This window comes from Glycine soja, chromosome 17, assembly GCF_004193775.1.
Source record: "Glycine soja cultivar W05 chromosome 17, ASM419377v2, whole genome shotgun sequence".
Classification (NCBI taxonomy): domain Eukaryota; kingdom Viridiplantae; phylum Streptophyta; class Magnoliopsida; order Fabales; family Fabaceae; genus Glycine; species Glycine soja.
In genome coordinates, this window is record NC_041018.1 from 26,967,212 (window position 1) to 26,984,751 (window position 17,540).

A 17,540-nucleotide genomic window follows, 5' to 3' on the forward strand; every position below is an offset into this window, starting at 1 on the left:
CTGCCCAAAAATCCCCGAACCTGCTTCTCCGTGCGTGGTTCCGGCATTTCAAGGATGGCCTTCACTTTCTCGGGATTTATCTCTATCCCTTTCTGACTCACAATAAATCCTAGCAGCTTCCCTGACTTCACCCCAAAGGTGCACTTGGTTGGGTTCAGTTTTAATTGGTATTTCCGCAATCTTCCAAACAGCTTACGCAGATTGACAAGGTGTTCGTCCTCAGTCCGAGAATTGGCAATCATGTCATCTACGTAGACCTCTATTTCCTTATGCATCATGTCATGGAACAATGCCACCATGGCGCGTTGATAGGTTGCCCCAGCATTTTTCAATCCGAAGGCCATCACTTTATAGCAGAATGTCCCCCATAGGGTGACGAAAGTGGTCTTCTCTATATCTTCGGGTGCCATCTTTATTTGATTATACCCCAAAAAACCATCCATAAACGAGAAAAGGGCGAACTTGGCTGTATTATCTACCAATATGTCAATGTGTGGCAGGGGAAAATTGTCTTTAGGACTGGCTCGGTTCAAGTCCCGGTAGTCTACACACATTCGAACCTTGCCGTCTTTTTTCGGGACTGGGACAATGTTGGCCACCCACTCCGGGTACCGTGCCACAGCTAAGAAACCTGCATCGAACTGCTTCCTTACTTCTTCTTTAATTTTTAAAGACATCTCGGGTTTCATTCTTCGTAACTTTTGCTTAATCGGGGAAGACCCAGGATTCAAAGGCAACTTATGCTGCACAATGTCGGAATCGAGACTGGGCATGTCTTGATATGACCACGCAAAGACATATTGATACTCTTCAAGAAGGGTTATCAAGCCTTGGCGGATAGGCGCGGTGTCGCAACCTACCCTTCGGCGGGAGGGCGACGCGTGACTCGCGGGATGCGTGTTCCACGAAAGGAATACGCGCGGAGTCGCCACCAACGTTTATTTGAGGAAAACGTCGGAAAAACCGGAAAAGACGCGATCTACGAACTTTTAAGTGAAAGGCTCGGGAGTTGTATTTACGCACGGGGAAAGTATTAGCACCCCACACGTCCGTCCCAAGGGACGGCAGCCTTTAATCGAATGTGCAAACATGACTTTGATTTTTACGTTCCCTTTTTATGTCTTTATATCCTTTATACCCTTTTTATATTTTTTCTCTTTTTGTGGTCGACAAGGGTGTTTCCCTTTGCTCCTACGTATTCCTCAATTGCGATGAGGAAATCAGACCTACGTAGTTCTTTCTTATGCGTGAATCAAGTGATTCTTTTTACTTGAAAGGTGATCATTTTAAGGCGTTGGACCTTAAAAATGACCCATTTTACTTAATAAGAAATTGAAGTGATAAACTTTCAAAACCTATTTTTGGGGACGAGCTTGACTAAGCGAGTTGATTTTAGCCTTAGTTTCACCTTAGTTATTAGTCAATTCGATTAAGAATGAGAAATCCCAAAGAGAAAACGTCCGATTGATTTTCCGCTTTATTTTACTAAAAGACATTTTTTGATTATTATATTATTATTTTACCTCTTTTTTGATTTCCAACGTGGTTACGGCACGACCGAACGGTCGGAATTCATTTTAACCGAAGTTAACGGATAATACAATTCAAACGATCAGTGAAAATTTATTTTATTTTTAGGTTAAGCGAGAAATGACTTAAATAAAATGGCTTAAGCACGTCAAAAGGGGGTATAAAAAGTAAATGAAACGAGAATAAAAATACATGAAACCAAGTGTGGACCACCACGGGTACATAGAATGAATTGAAAAGCTTGGTTTGAGGTACTTACCCGTTGAAGACCGAAGAACGATGAAGAACAAATGAAGAACGTCGAAGAACGGTCGAAAACCTTCGCGAAATTCCTCACGGAAACGTTACGGAAGCGCCTCGGCTTGGATTTTCTTCACGGAAACAATTTTTCTAAGCAAATTCGAAAGAAAGAGAAGTGCCTAAGGGGCTGAACCCTTTTTCACTTCACTTCTCCCCCTATTTATAGAAAATTGGGGGAGAAGCTTGCCACCCAGCTCGCCCAGGCGAGCAGGGTTGCTTCCTCCAGAAGCAACAGCCTTCTGGAGGAATCTCCTGGTGCCCAAGTGGGCCCGGTTGCTATTTGCACCCCCATTTTTACTAAGTACACCCCCTGCCTTTTTTTTGGTGATTCTTTTTTCGTAAAGTTACGGAAACTTATGAATTTCGTAACAATACTTGTTTTCTTTCCGTAATGTTACGGAACCTTGCGGATTGCATAATCATCCCCTTTTTTGACTTACGGAATGTTACGGAACCTTACGGATTGTGCATCAATATTTTCTTTTGATTTCCGGCATGTCCCGGAATTTCACAAATTGCCTAATGATGGGTGCCAAGCACCTCACAAGGAGCAAAAAAAAGTTGCATGTCATCAAGCAAAGGTCCCCGGACGAAATTAGGGTATGACAGTTGCCCCTCTTTACTTGTCTTTTATTGGAGATAAAAGGAAAGTAAAGATAAGACACTAATTTCGTTCCTCTCGGTTGACGAGAGTCGCGGGTGACCATAAAATCTCCGCATGCAAATGACTTGTTGTTCCCGGGGGAACAAAAGGTGCAGAAGACGATGTCATTCTCTGCATGCTATCAAGCGTTCTGTCTTACAGATAGCAAAAGAAAGTTTATACGGATAACCACTCGGGTATTTCCGCCCGTCAGCGTGACTCAAAAGTCAGTATGACAGATCTTGTGAGCGCGGAAGATGATGTAAATCTCCGCGTGTCAACGGGCTTGTCGGCCGCGATTGACGAAGGGCGCAGAATGACCATAATTTGTCTCTGCGTGCCATCGGACACGACTGTGTCTGAATGGCAAAAGGTGTGCGGAATGACCATAATTTGTCTCCGCATGTCATCGGGCCCGCCGCCTCTGGATGGCAAAAGGGTGCAGAATGACCATAATTTGTCTCTGCATGCCATCGGACACGACTGTGTCTGAATGGCAAAAGGGGTGCGGAATGACCATAATTTGTCTCCGCATGTCATCGGGCTCGCCGCCTCTAGATGACAAAAGGGTGCAGAATGACCATAATTTGTCTCTGCGTGCCATCGGACACGACTGTGTCTGAATGGCAAAAGGTGTGCGGAATGACCATAATTTGTCTCCGCATGTCATCGGGCTCGCCGCCTCTGGATGACAAAAGGGTGCAGAATGACCATAATTTGTCTCCGCATGTCATCGGGCTCGCCGCCTCTGGATGACAAAAGGGTTCAGAATGACCATAATTTGTCTCTGCGTGCCATCGGACACGACTGTGTCTGAATGGAAAAAGGTGTGCGGAATGACCATAATTTGTCTCCGCATGTCATCGGGGCCCGCCGCCTCTGGATGACAAAAGGGTGCAGAATGACCATAATTTGTCTCTGCGTGCCATCAGACACGACTGTGTCTGAATGGCAAAAGGTGTGCAGAATGACCATAATTTGTCTCCGCATGTCATCGGGCCAGCCGCCTCTGGATGACAAAAGGGTGCAGAATGACCATAATTTGTCTTTGCGTGCCATCGGACACGACTGTGTCTGAATGGCAAAAGGTGTGCGGAATGACCATAATTTGTCTCCGCATGTCATCGGGCCCGCCGCCTCTGGATGACAAAAGGGTGCAGAATGACCATAATTTGTCTCTGTGTGCCATCGGACACGACTGTGTCTGAATGGCAAAAGGTGTGCGGAATGACCATAATTTGTCTCCGCGTGCCATCGGACACGACTGTGTCTGAATGGCAAAAGGTGTGCGGAATGACCATAATTTGTCTCTGCATGTCATATGACCTCAGGGTCAGTATGACAGAGATTGTGGGGCGGCTGACAAAAGCAAGGCTCTTGCTCCTACGTATCCTTAATGAGGAACTCAGACCTACGTAGTTCTGGATAACTTGTGAGACTTGAAAAAGTCTCGGTGTTTTCTCCACTAAAATGCAAACATGCTTTAGTAAAGAGACAAATATTCCAACTGATTAGAGCAGCATATGCTTTTTGGAGTGAAAAACAATGCGTCTACCGGGGAAAGAGAGTCTGCTGATGAAACCCCCCATAACCATAAATGATAGTAATGATATAAACACTAACGCAAAAACAAACATTAGTCTCTCAAGTCAAAACATAACATAAAAATGATAAAAGAAATATGAAAGAAAACATGAATCTGGAGATCTCCCAGTCATGTACCTCCACTCCCTCCCAAGAAGTCAAGCAAATCGGCCATCTCCTCGTCCTCGTGGGCCTCCTCTCCATCGCCGGGAGCTTCTGGGGGCGCCTCTCCTGCTTGGGCCTCGAGCCAATCCCCGGGCCATGCGACCTCTTCCCTGAACTGGTCTAGAGTAGGGCATGAAAAAGAAGCGAAGCCCTGGCTCTGCATGCTGAGGCTCATCTGGTACAGACAATCATGGGTCTGTACATGTGCCCGGTGGTTGGCCGCCTGCCGGCGAACCAAATGCCGTAAATACTGCTCCATGTCAAATGACCCAGCCGGGCCAGCTTGATGAGGTGGTGGTGGCGCGCCCGCGGCCTGTGGAGCATCCCCCTGAGCCTGTCTCTGGGTGCAGTACTTCTCAATAAAAGCTCGGGTGATGGGCGGCCGAATCACCTTGGTAGGTGTAACGGGGACTCCAAACGACTGGTAGAGTCCTGTGATCAGCGCGGGAAATCCCAGGGCCCTGTTGGACTTATCTGGATCCAAAGGGTGCCTGGTAGGCGCCATACCTGCAAAAATATAGATGGCATCAGCGATTAACTGAGCCACATGGATGCTCATCCGCGTCAGGATGGCGTACACCAGCTGACACTTCGGCAGGGGGAGGTCGGAATTATGGTCGGTGGGCAGGATGTTGCTGAGCAGCAAAGTCATCCATATCTGAGTCAGGGTGGTCATATTGGTGCGCATGATCCGCACCCGTCTTCCGGCAGCAGTCCGGGCAAAATCCTGCCCCGGTATACATTGCAACTGGGCGATGGCCTCCTCATCGAACCCATCAGACCGGTTCCTCCTCTGGCCATACTCGCACTCCTGGCCCTCTTCCAACACCAACGGATATCCCAGGAGCTGGCCGATAGCATCTGCATCAAACGGGATCCACTGACCCCTCACCCAGGACCTCATGTCACGCACGCCCTCCTCTGTTGGCCAAGCATTGGCGTAAAACTCAAGGACTACTTCTGGATCGAACTTGGCCATGGGGGTAACCAGTGATGCCCACCGCCGGCGACCTATCTCCTCCTGGAAATCAGTATACTCGTCATCCCTGAGCTGGACGCGTCGCTCCCGGAGAAATGACCATCCCTTGATGGCCTCAAAGCGCTGCTGATGTACAGTGCTCCTAAAGCGGTGACTGTCATACTCAGGAGCGGAACTAGTTCCTTCGGCCGCCTTATCCTTCCTGGACCTCTTTGAGGCAAGCTTCCTCGGGGCCATTTCCTGCGAAGGCAAACATTTGGAAAGTTAGTTTTACCAAGAAATGCTACTCTTAAAACAAAAATGGCATACAACCTCCTCCAATAAACACAAACATCAATGTAAATTTAGAGCAAACTCATGCACATACTTCCTTACGAACATTCACTCGCACAAGATATTCTTCTAACTAAGAAAAATGCACCCATGCACAATCAAGGCACCTTCGTTACCTAGATTATTTATATGTACTTCCAAGGTGTATTCGTTACCTACATCACATTCACTTCCTTGGCTAAATTTACATACATGCATACTCAAAGCATTTTGGCTACCAAAAATTGCACACGTGCACATTCTGGTATTTCTAATACCTATGCATATACAAACTTTGTGATGAATCTTGGCTATCTACACAATAAGGTGCTACATTTCATGCTTTATTCAAGTGTTTTTGCTACCTAAAGCCGCATGCAAATTCAAATATATTTTCTTTTGCTGACTAAAATTGCATTCAAATTAAAAGGTATCTTTGTAAGGTATTTTCTTTACATAACATGCAACATATATATATTTTTGTGAGACATTTTGACTACCAAAAATTACATGTACATACATCCAAGTATTTTGCTACCACACCCAAAGTGTAAATTGCCAAAGGTATTTTGCTACCTATTCTAAACCTACACATTTATGATGAGTAAAATTCCTAAACATCTAGGCGTAGGGAAATTATTGTAGCGTGGCTCATAGCTGATTGCTGGCCAAAAAGGGTAACTTTACCCAATATGCACCCCCTCTTGTGTTCTTTTGCATAAAAACTTTGGTTCCTAGGCCTAGGACATATGTGGGGCAATTACTCTAGCCTTTTCGAAACTGAATGCATGTCCCAAAAAATAGAAAATATGTGCAAACCAAATTGCCCCATGGGTTGTTTCCCTACGAAAATCACGCGCTAATGCCATTGAGGCATTTCACCGAACACTTGGTGGGCGCGCGTTTAGGCATCAATAGCAAGAGAACGGGGACAATATGGCATGTCCCATTGCTTCAAAATGCATTATAGGCCTAGGGCCATCTCATACAAACCCCCAATTCAACCCAATCAAGCAAGAAAACAAACCAAAATTGCCCCACATATTTGAGCACATTCCCACAATTTAGAGCACCAAAAGGAGATCAAAATACACCAATGAAAAGCTAGAAAGCTTAAGGATGGAATACTTACTTGTTGGTGATGAATAAAAGCGCAAAACAGAATCGAAGAATGCGAAAAGTAGAGATCCTAGGGCTGCAAACTCGTAAATTCCGTGGGTATGGCTTTTGAAAGGGGGGAAAAGAAGTTTTTGAATGCAAAAACGTCCCCCCTTTCGTCACTTTTATATTTTGGTGCAGGGGTTGCTCGCCCAGGCGAGCTCAGCTCGCCCAGGCGAGCTAACCTGCACTTTTCTTTTTTTGAGAGGAACATTAACCATGTCCCCTCCTTCCTTATGGGTTAGCGTTTTGCCTATTTGAGCCTACTTAAGTTAGAATTAGGCGTTAATTACTAAAAAACAAACAATGGTAGTAAAATACTGCGAATTCAAAGGATACTGGGCTGCCTTGCGCGACGTTCTCTGCTTGTTTAGCGTAGAGAAGGGGCAACGATCGGTCGGTCGTGACCCCATCCCCACTTGCATCCGTTCCTAAGTACCTGCAAGTAATAAACAACCAGGTATGGCCAATCTTGACCGCGTCGTTGTCTTACCTTGATTGGTTTCTGCTGTTCATGTTTTGTCCCTACCCCAGAAGATAGCTCAAGATGATCCTGCCCCTGTTTTACCACAACAATATGCATGCGTATGCGTATGCATGAATGTTTTCAAACGCAGCAAATTTAGTGAAAGTTGGTTTAGGTTCAATTTTAATTAAGCGCTTGGGGCATCCCATGAACTGAGCGGAAGGGCTCAGGTGATCACAAATTAACGCAAGGTTTGAAACCAACGTGAGGACTAAAGCCTCGAATCCACGTTCATTTCTTTAAAAGATTGTAACGAGAGATACTGTAGACGGGGAATCCCTGGGGGAAATCCAGAAAACACATAAAGATAAAAAAACATGCAACGACATCCTTAATTGCCCCAGATTCTAAGCATAATATCGCTTGACGACATCAGAATTCACGGGTGAAGGTAGCTCTTCGCCATCCATGTTGGTAAGCACCAGGTCTCCTTCGGAAAAAGCCATCTTCACAACAAAAGGCCCTTCGTAGTTTGGGGCCCATTTTCCTCGAGTGTCCTTGACAGCATGGGACATTTTCTTTAGCACAAGGTCTCCCTCATGGAACTTGCGCAAGCGTACCTTCTTGTCGAATGCACTCTTCATTCTTTGCTGGTACAAGCGCCCATGACTCATGGTCGTTAAGCGCTTACCCTCAATGAGGTTGAGCTGGCCATAGCGCGTTTGAGCCCACTCTGATTCCTTTAATCCGGATTCTTCCAAGATCCTTAATGACGGGACTTCTACCTCAAACGGTAACACAACCTCCATCCCATATACCAATGAGAACGGCGTTGCCCCAGTTGACGTTCGCACTGAAGTTCGGTAACCGTGTAACGCGAATGGGAGCATTTCGTGCCAATCTCTGTATGACACGGTCATCTTTTGGATAATCTTTTTGATATTCTTATTGGCCGCTTCCACGGCTCCATTCATCTTTGGCCGGTAGGGTGTGGAATTGTGATGCTGGATTTTAAACTCCTCGCATATTTCCCCCATCATCTTGTTATTCAGGTTGGTGCCGTTGTCCGTGACAATCTTCCTTGGCAAACCATATCGGCAGATGATCTCTTTCTTAATGAACCTGACCACTACACCCCTCGTGACATTGGTGTAGGAAGCCGCCTCGACCCACTTGGTGAAATAATCTATCGCTACGAGGATGAAGCGATGACCATTCGAGGCCTTGGGCTCAATGGCCCCGATGACATCTATTCCCCACATGGAGAAAGGCCAAGGGGCGGACATGACATTCAGAGGATGCGGTGGAGCATTGACATTATCTGCGAACGCTTGACATTTGTGGCATTTCCTTACATGGACACAAAAATCACTTTCCATGGTAAGCCAGTAATAACCTGCTCTTAGGATCTTCCTGGCCATAGCATGCCCGTTGGCGTGCGTTCCAAACGAGCCCTCATGGACTTCCTCGATCATGTGATTCACCTCCCTGGCATCCACACAACGCAGGAGTGTCATGTCGTGGTTTCTCTTATACAGTATGCTTCCGCTCATGAAGAAACCGGCCGCCAACCTTCTCAATGTCCTCTTATCATTGTCGGCAATCTCTGGTGGGTATTCTTTGCTTACGACATATCGCTTGATGTCGAAATACCAAGGCTTACCGTCTCGTTCCTCTTCTACTTGGCAACAATGCGCGGGTTTGCCACGACACCAAAATTCAATGTAGGGTAGATCCCCGTGCGGCGTTAGCTGGAACATAGACGCCAAAGTAGCAAGCGCATCCACCATTTGATTTTCCTCGCGGGGAACATGATGGAAAGAGATCTCATCAAAGGTTTTAGCCAATTCCTTGATATAGGCTTTGTAGGGTATCAGCTTGGGATCTCTAGTTTCCCATTCCCCTCTCAGCTGATGGATTACCAACGCTAAGTCGCCGTACACCTTGAGTAGTTTGACATTGGAGTCAATCGCTGCCTGGACGGCCAGGGCGCATGCTTCATATTCAGCCATGTTGTTAGTGCAGTCGAATCCTAGCTTGGCTGTGAAAGGTACACATTGATTGTCCGGAGAGACCAATACTGCTCCAACGCCATGACCTAGAATGTTTGACGCTCCGTCAAACCATATGGTCCATTTGTCCCGATCTTCATCCAATTTTTCCTCAAACAAGGCCATGATGTCCTCATCCGGGAATTCAGGATGCATGGGCTAATAGTCGTTAAGAGGCTGTTGAGCCAAATAATCTGCTAAGGTGCTTCTTTTTATCGCCTTTTGGGTGACGTAAACTATATCAAACTCGGATAGCAGGACTTGCCACCGGGCGATTCGTCCCGTGAGAGCTGGCTTTTCAAAGATGTACTTAACCAGGTCCATCTTGGATATCAACCAGGTAGTATGGCTCAGCATGTACTGCCTTAGGCGATGGGATGCCCATACTAAAGCACAACACGTTCTTTCGAGCAAGGAGTAATTCATTTCACAGGTCGTGAACTTTTTACTTAGGTAGTAAACAACGCGCTCTTTCTTTCCGAATTCGTCATGTTGCCCCAGCATACACCCCATTGACTCGTCTAAGATTGTCATGTACAAGATGAGAGGCCTTCCAGGTACTGGTGGCATAAGCACGGGAGGATTCATAAGGCACTTCTTGATCCTTCCAAAAGCCTCTTGGCAATCCTCATTCCAGCGATCAGTTTGGTTTTTGCGTAAGAGCTTGAACAACGGCTCACAAATGGCGGTGAGCTGCGATATGAATCTGGCAATATAATTCAAGCATCCCAGGAAGTCTCGGACTTGCCTCTCAGTACGGGGTTCTGGCATCTCAAGGATGGCCTTCACCTTTTCGGGGTCTACCTCTATCCCTTTCTGGCTCACAATGAAACCAAGCAATTTCCCTGATTTGACCCCAAAGGTACACTTGGCGGGGTTCAACCTTAATTGATATTTCTTAAGCCTTTCGAACAACTTCCGCAAGTTGACAAGGTGTTCTTCCTCGGATTTAGATTTAGCAATTATGTCGTCCACGTAGACCTCGATCTCTTGATGCATCATATCATGGAACAAAGCTACCATGGCCCGTTGATAAGTTGCCCCGACATTCTTGAGTCCAAAGGACATCACCTTGTAACAGAACATCCCCCACAGGGTGACGAAGGTAGTCTTTTCCATATCCTCTGGCACCATCTTTATCTGATTGTAACCGGAGAAACTGTCCATGAAGGAAAATAAAGCGAAATTGGCCGTGTTATCTACGAGGATATCGATGTGTGGCAAAGGAAAATTGTCCTTGGGACTGGCCCGATTCAGGTCCCGATAATCCACACACATTCGTACTTTCCCATCTTTCTTAGGGCCCGGTACAATGTTGGCAACCCATTCTGGATACCAAGCGACGGCCAGAAAACCAGCGTCAAATTGCTTCTTCACTTCTTCTTTTATCTTCAAGGATGTTTCGGGCTTCATCCTTCTCAGTTTCTGCTTTACCGGGGAACACTCGGGATTTAGAGGTAATCGGTGCTGTACAATGTCAGAACTCAAACCGGGCATATCTTGGTATGACCAAGCAAAGATGTCTTGGTAATCTCTTAGCAGGATTATTAATTCTTCACGGATAGGTGCGGCAATACCTGTGCCTATTTTTACTTCCCTTTTTCCACTGCCAATTCCCAAGTCTACTAGTTCTGTTTCTTCTTGATGAGGCCCCATTTCTTGGTCCTCATGGGCGACCATCCTTTCTAACTCCGGGGGAAGTCCCACATCCTCGTTCCCTTCATCTTCCGTTTGATTCGTTTCTTGCTCGAAGTTGATAGGCGGGTCCCAGGTATTAGTACCTTCAGGGGACTCGTCATCGGATCTGCCGTTTCAGAAATAAAGAAGTAAACATGCAAATGGATGAGAATGGGTAGAGACGTAGGAACAGATGAAGAAAGATCCTTGTATTATAAATTTAAAAAACAAAATACACAGAGCCTTAACCAAAAGAAAAACTCTAAAGCCTAGGCCCAACTATAGAGCTTTTAAAACCGTAAAGGTTTACATTATGCTTGCTGCGTAAATGTCGGGGCGTTCCTCCACTTGCCAATTTCCCAGCCGGAAATAAGGAGGGCATGGTCGTACCAAATCCAATGTACTCGGAACATCATCTTCGTATATCGCGACCACTTGACCTTCGTCTCCTAGACCCGCGCTTATAAAGCTTCTACTTATGTGGCAGGGCGGGCTTCCTTCACTTTCTTGTCTCAACCGCGAGCTTTGACCACCGCTCTTCCTTCCCGCGATGCTTCTCTTTATATCTGCCTGAGTGGGCTTATAGCGTAAACCATACTTTCCACGATTTCCTTTGGCATTTATCAGGCTAGTTATGCCGCCGTTGTCTTTGCCTAAACCCATTCCGGGTTCGTAACCGTTCCCCAACATAACTCGGGCCATCATTACTGCTGCATCGGATAGGCAAGGCTGCCCAGAGAAGGAGTCCACGGAGGAAATGCTTACCACCTCAAAAGACTGGAAAGCGGTTTCTAATGACTCCTCTGCGGCTTCCACATAAGGCATAGAGGATGGACAGCTCATCAAGATGTCTTCCTCGCCTGATACGATGACCAGATGCCCTTCCACTACGAATTTCAACTTTTGGTGGAGTGTAGAGGGAACAACTCCCACTGAGTGGATCCACGGACGCCCCAACAGACAGCTGTAGGGGGGGTTAATATCCATTATTTGGAAAGTAACTTGACAGGTGTGAGGGCCTATCTGTACTGGGAGATCGATCTCTCCCCTAACCTCTCGGCGGGTGCCGTCGAAGGCACGAACCACCATTGAACTCGGCTTCAAGTGGGAGGCATTGAATGGTAATTTCTCCAAAGTGCTCTTAGGCATCACGTTTAAACTGGAACCATTGTCGATGAGCACTTTGGCTACGATATGGTCCATACACTTGACTGATACGTGCAAAGCTTTATTATGCCCTCTCCCCTCGGCGGGGATTTCTTCTTCGGCGAAGGCGAGATAGTTGTTGGCAGTGATATTATTGACTAGCCCTCCAAAACCTTCTACCGAGATGTCTTGGGCCACATGGGCCTCGTTCAGAACTTTTACTAGCAGAGCCCGATGAGGCTCGGAGCTCATGAGTAACTCCAACAGCGAGACCCTGGCCGGAGTTTTGTTGAGCTGTTCGATAACCTTGAATTCGCTCTGCTGAATTATACGGAGGAACTCACTGGCTTCCTCTAGCGACACCTCCTTTTTACCATCCTTTTTCTCCGGAAGACCTTTCGCCGGAACATCTTTATTCGAAGCGTGAGGTGCTTCACCATCTTGTTCCTCCACCACTTTTCCTTTCCCCTTGACGTTCGCGGGTTGGACTGGTAGGTCCGGAGGCGCAAACACCCGACCGCTACGGGTCACACCACTTAGTCCCGTGATATTTGTTACCTTAGCCGACAACGAGCTGACGTCGGTGGCTTCTTCTTCCTTCCCCTTCGGAGGTGTATATCTCCATGGGACTGCGTGGCTATTTTGGTATGGGAAAGGACAGGTTTAGCTGCTAAGGGGTGTCCGGGCTTTTGCGAAGCTGTGCCCTTGGTGAAGTATATCACCAAGGGTTTGGGCTTCGTAACACTGCTCCCATCCGTGGACTGCATGCATATATGCTGCTCCTCTCTTCCTTCACTGCTAACTTCCAGTCGACCTTGATCTATCATTTGCTGTAACAATTCCTCTACTCCCAAACACGTTTCCATGTCATGCAGCTCGCCGGAATGCAGTAAACAGGAATCCTCCTTATGCCCACTATGAGGAATCACACCTCCCTTTTGTAGGGCCTCAAAGATAAACCTCCTAGGGGTTGCCACATCCTTTAAAGGTTTAGACCTGCGCGGCCTATCGGACTCAACGGCGCTAACCGCTCCCCCTCCATGATTGGCGAGCGGGTTGGTTCTCACATTGGGCCGATCCTCTTGGAAAGTCAGCCATCCAACATCTATCAAATGTTGGACCTTGTATTTAAGGGCCAAGCATTTTTCAATGGAATGCCTCGGGACACCCCCATGGTACTTGCAAGTTGCGTTAGGGTCATACCACTTTGGGAAAGGGGGTTGGAGGACCTTTCCGGGAGTTACCACGGCCAAATGGTTGGCGATGAGGGACGGCAAGAGGTCTTCGTACGTTATTGGGAGTGGGGTGAATTCTTGAAATGGCCTCGGAGGGAAGTTCCTTGTTGCGTTGGAATTACCGGCCGGGCGAGTTGTGTTCGGAGTTGGAACTTGGGGAGCTTCCCTCTAGGTGGGTGCCTTAGGCTGCACAGGTGTTGAACTAGAGGCGTTCCCGGTATGAGCCGAGAAGCTCGGGTGATGTTGCGCGTACTGATGGGTACCATGAGGTGTCTGCGGGGGTTTGACCCACGCAGGCGTTGAAGAGACGGCATGGGCATCTCCTTCCTTCCTTTTTGCCCCCGTTGTCCCGATTCTTTTGGAATTCGCACTCAGGGAGGAAACGTAATCGAACTTTCCTCTTTTCAACCCTACCTCGATTCTTTCCCCGGCGAACACTAGATCCGCGAAGCTGGACGGCATGTAACCTACTAGCTTCTCATAGTAGAACACTGGCAGAGTGTCTACCATCATGGTGATCATCTCTCTCTCAACCATGGGAGGAGCCACTTGTGCCACCAGGTCTCTCCACCGTTGTGCGTATTCTTTAAAGGTTTCGCCCTCTTTCTTGAACATATTCTGCAGCTGAGTGCGATCGGGAGCCATATCGGAATTATACTGATATTGCCTTAGGAAGGCAGTAATCAGATCCTTCCAAGTACGGATACGGGAAGCTTCCAAATTAGTGTACCAAACTACCGCGGCTCCGGCCAAGCTATCTTGAAAAAAGTGTATTAATAGCTTCTCATCCTTAGAGTGTGCGCCCATCTTGCGACAGTACATCTTGAGATGGTTTTTGGGACAAGTCGTCCCTTTATACTTGTTGAAGTCCGGTACTTTGAACTTCGGGGGGATAACAACATCGGGTACTAAGCAAAGATCCGTCATGTCTGCGAACGGATAGTCCCCAAATCCTTCCACGGCTCTCAATCTCTCCTCGAGGAGATCGAGCTTCCTCCTTTCTTCAGTTGCCGGGGGCGGTCCTTCCGTGGACAAAACTATTGGTTGTGTCGGGATGTTGGGCTGAGGCAACGTGCTGGGTGCCGGCCCTTCGGGGATCGGGGGATAGAAATCGACATCCCTTCGAGCATAGTCTTGAGGGTCTTTGTGGACCTCGTCGGGCTGTTGAGGAGGCTCTCTTTCAAGGACGGGAGAAGCAATATGGCCCGCATCGTCTTGCAGGACGGGTGGTGAGTAGTTGGGCGGCAATCCATAAGGGTAAGCCGCTCGGTTGTATCCCAGATGAGGGATGCCATCGTGCCCCAGTGTGTCCCTTCCCCGTCCTACTATGTTTGAGGGAGGATGGTGCACAGTTGCCAAGAGAGTTGGGTCTGCTTCGGCAGCCGAACTGACAGCGGCAGCGGTGGCCACGTTTTTATCCATGAGCTGCCTCATTCCTAACATGGCCTCCATCATGGAAGCCATCTGTTCTTTCAAAGCCGACATGTCGGCTTTCATCTGTTCCTGTGTCTCCTCTTGATCACCCATCGTTCTAGATTTGGATCTGGTGCGATAGGGATGCCTTGTGGCGCGTTTAGTTATGGTGTTTTTCCCTAAAAAACCAAATGTGAGGAGTGGGTAAAGAAAGAAAGAATGCATGCTAGAGATAAAATGCAGGAGTGATTTGATTCGCACAAGCTTATTTTTGGAGTAGAAACATGGGACCAACTCATTTTATTTCAGAAAGTCGTATCTAGTCAAGGTCTGAGAGACCATATAAGTTTCCTAGCGATTTCTAATTATGTGGGTCATTAAGTCTATCATATGCTGACAATAGCCGAGAAGCCCATGAATTTCTTCGGGGCGGAGTAGGTGTCCGCCATCGCCTTGGCCTTGGCTAACAATCGGGGAAGTTCTTGACTCCCGTTCAAGGTAAGAGCAAACCGATCCATCCACATGGTTGCCTCTTGGTGTAAAGAGTCGATCACCCTTCCTCTAGCCTCTTTTTCCGCGTATACTTGGGCATACTCGTCCGCGACCCTATGCTTGTGGGTCGTGGCTAGACCTAACTCTTCTTGGTACTTGGCGATGATAGCTAGCATGTGGTCTCCGTCTCGCATAAACGCTGAGACAAGCTCCTTTGGACCTTGAACAGGCAACTAACTCCTCTTTCAAGACCATGCTATGTGCTCGCGACTGGTCCCTCTCTTCCCTTCGCAGCTGAGTTCATTGTTGCTACCCACAAAGCTCCGCGAAATTTGTTACGGCCATACTCTTCCTTGCGAGCCCTCTTGGTCTCTTGTTCAAGGGCTTTTGCGGTAGTTGCATTCTCTTCCCGTAATCCGGCACACTCCTTCCGGATGTGTGTAGCGGCCAACTTGAACTTCTCCTTGGCAAGTTTCGCCTTTCCTAACTCGCTTTTGAGAGCTTGGACTTCTTCGTCCTCTTCCGGTGCTTCGAAACTCTCTTCGCTGACGACTTTTAACTTGGCGAGCCAATCTAAACCTCGTATATGAACTTTCAGCCATTCATGGTAACCACCAATGATGCCATTACGAATGCCCCTAAGTTCTTGATCTTTCCTTAACGGGGTTTCCCATGCCCTATGGATTCTTTGTATAGCCTTGAAATTTTGCGCGCCGAAATCCCTCACAAGGAAAGGAGACATGCTTTCTCCATCGGTGCTCCCCTCATGGGGTACCCTAGTTGTCTTATAGCGAGCGCGGATTGTAGTTAATACAACCCCTCGTTCCTATCAGCGGAATGTTGGGTACCCTCCACATGAGAAAAGGACTCCTCCTTTCCTTCCTTCCATCGGGGGAACCAATTGATTATTCTACCTCCTATCCCAGCCAAAAGCTGGTCCCAATCTATTCTTCTCTTTTCAGTACACGAGCGATGGCTCTGGAGCGGACATGGATGTCTCGTGTCTTGCTGGAACAGGTGTGAAACCAACCAAACACAGAGGGCGGGCACACAAAAAATGATCCATGCGCTACTCTTTTCGCACCTTCGGTTAAATGTGTCAAATAAATCTGCCAAGACAGCTACCACCGGACTTCCTTGCTATGGTAGTATGCAAGGAAAGCATCGATTGCTGCTAGGTCCACCAAACCATCTACGTTGGAAAGAAGATGACCCCAAAAATTAGCAAAGCTAACACATCCATAAACGGGACCCAATCTCCTTGATCGGACCATACCCCTCGCCTTGTCTTCTAGGTACTTTCGTGGTAGGCCCGCTATGCCGTTTCGAGTCTGTTTTATGCGGTCCAAACCTCTTGCTGAATCCTTGACCACAGTTGCAATTCTGCTCAAAGAAGGGAGACACCCGGAGAAAGGTATGGTTTTCTTCCCCCGAGAGGACATCCTAGAATTTCCTCTTTTGACATTGGAGTCAAATCGCTGCCTGGACGGCCAGGGCGCCAATGCTTCATATTCAGCCATTTGTTAGTGCAGTCGAATCCTAGCTTGGCTTGAAAGGTACACATTGATTGTCCGGAGAGACCAATACTGCTCCAAACGCCATGACCTAGAATGTTTGACGCTCCGTCAAACCAATATGGTCCATTTGTCCCGATCTTCATCCATTTTTCCTCAAACAAGGCCATGATGTCCTCATTCCGGGAATTCAGGATGCATGGCTAATAGTCGTTTAAGAGGCTGTTGAGCCAAATAATCTGCTAAGGTGCTCTTTTTATCGCCTTTGGGTGACGTAAACTATATCAAACTCGGATAGCAGGACTTGCCACCGGGCGATTTCGTCCCGTGAGAGCTGGCTTTTCAAAGATGTACTTAACCAGGTCCATCTTGGATATCAACCAGGTAGTATGGCTCAGCATGTACTGCCTAGGCGATGGGATGCCCATACTAAAGCACAACACGTTCTTTCGAGCAGGAGTAATTCATTTCACACGTCGTGAACTTTTACTTAGGTAGTAAACAACGCGCTCTTTCTTTCCGAATTCGTCATGTTGCCCCAGCATACACCCCCATTGACTCGTCTAAGATTGTCATGTACAAGAGAGAGGGCTTCCAGGTACTGGTGGCATAAGCACGGGAGGATTCATAAGGCACTTCTTGATCCTTCAAAAGCCTCTTGGCAATCCTCATTTCAGCGATCAGTTTGGTTTTTGCGTAAGAGCTTGAACAACGGCTTCACAAATGGCGGTGAGCTGCGATATGAATCTGGCAATATAATTCAAGCATCCCAGGAAGTCTCGGACTTGCCTCTCAGTACGGGGTTCTGGCATCTCAAGGATGGCCTTCACCTTTTCGGGGTCTACCTCTATCCTTTTCTGGCTCACAATGAAACC

At 47.5% G+C, this 17,540-nt stretch overlaps 1 protein-coding gene across 1 annotated transcript in view; it reads right to left on the reverse strand.

Moving 5' to 3' along the window:
* Positions 1-17,540, reverse strand: part of LOC114391611 — a 29,416-nt gene that overhangs the window by 10,369 nt on the left and 1,507 nt on the right. The window lies entirely within an intron of this gene.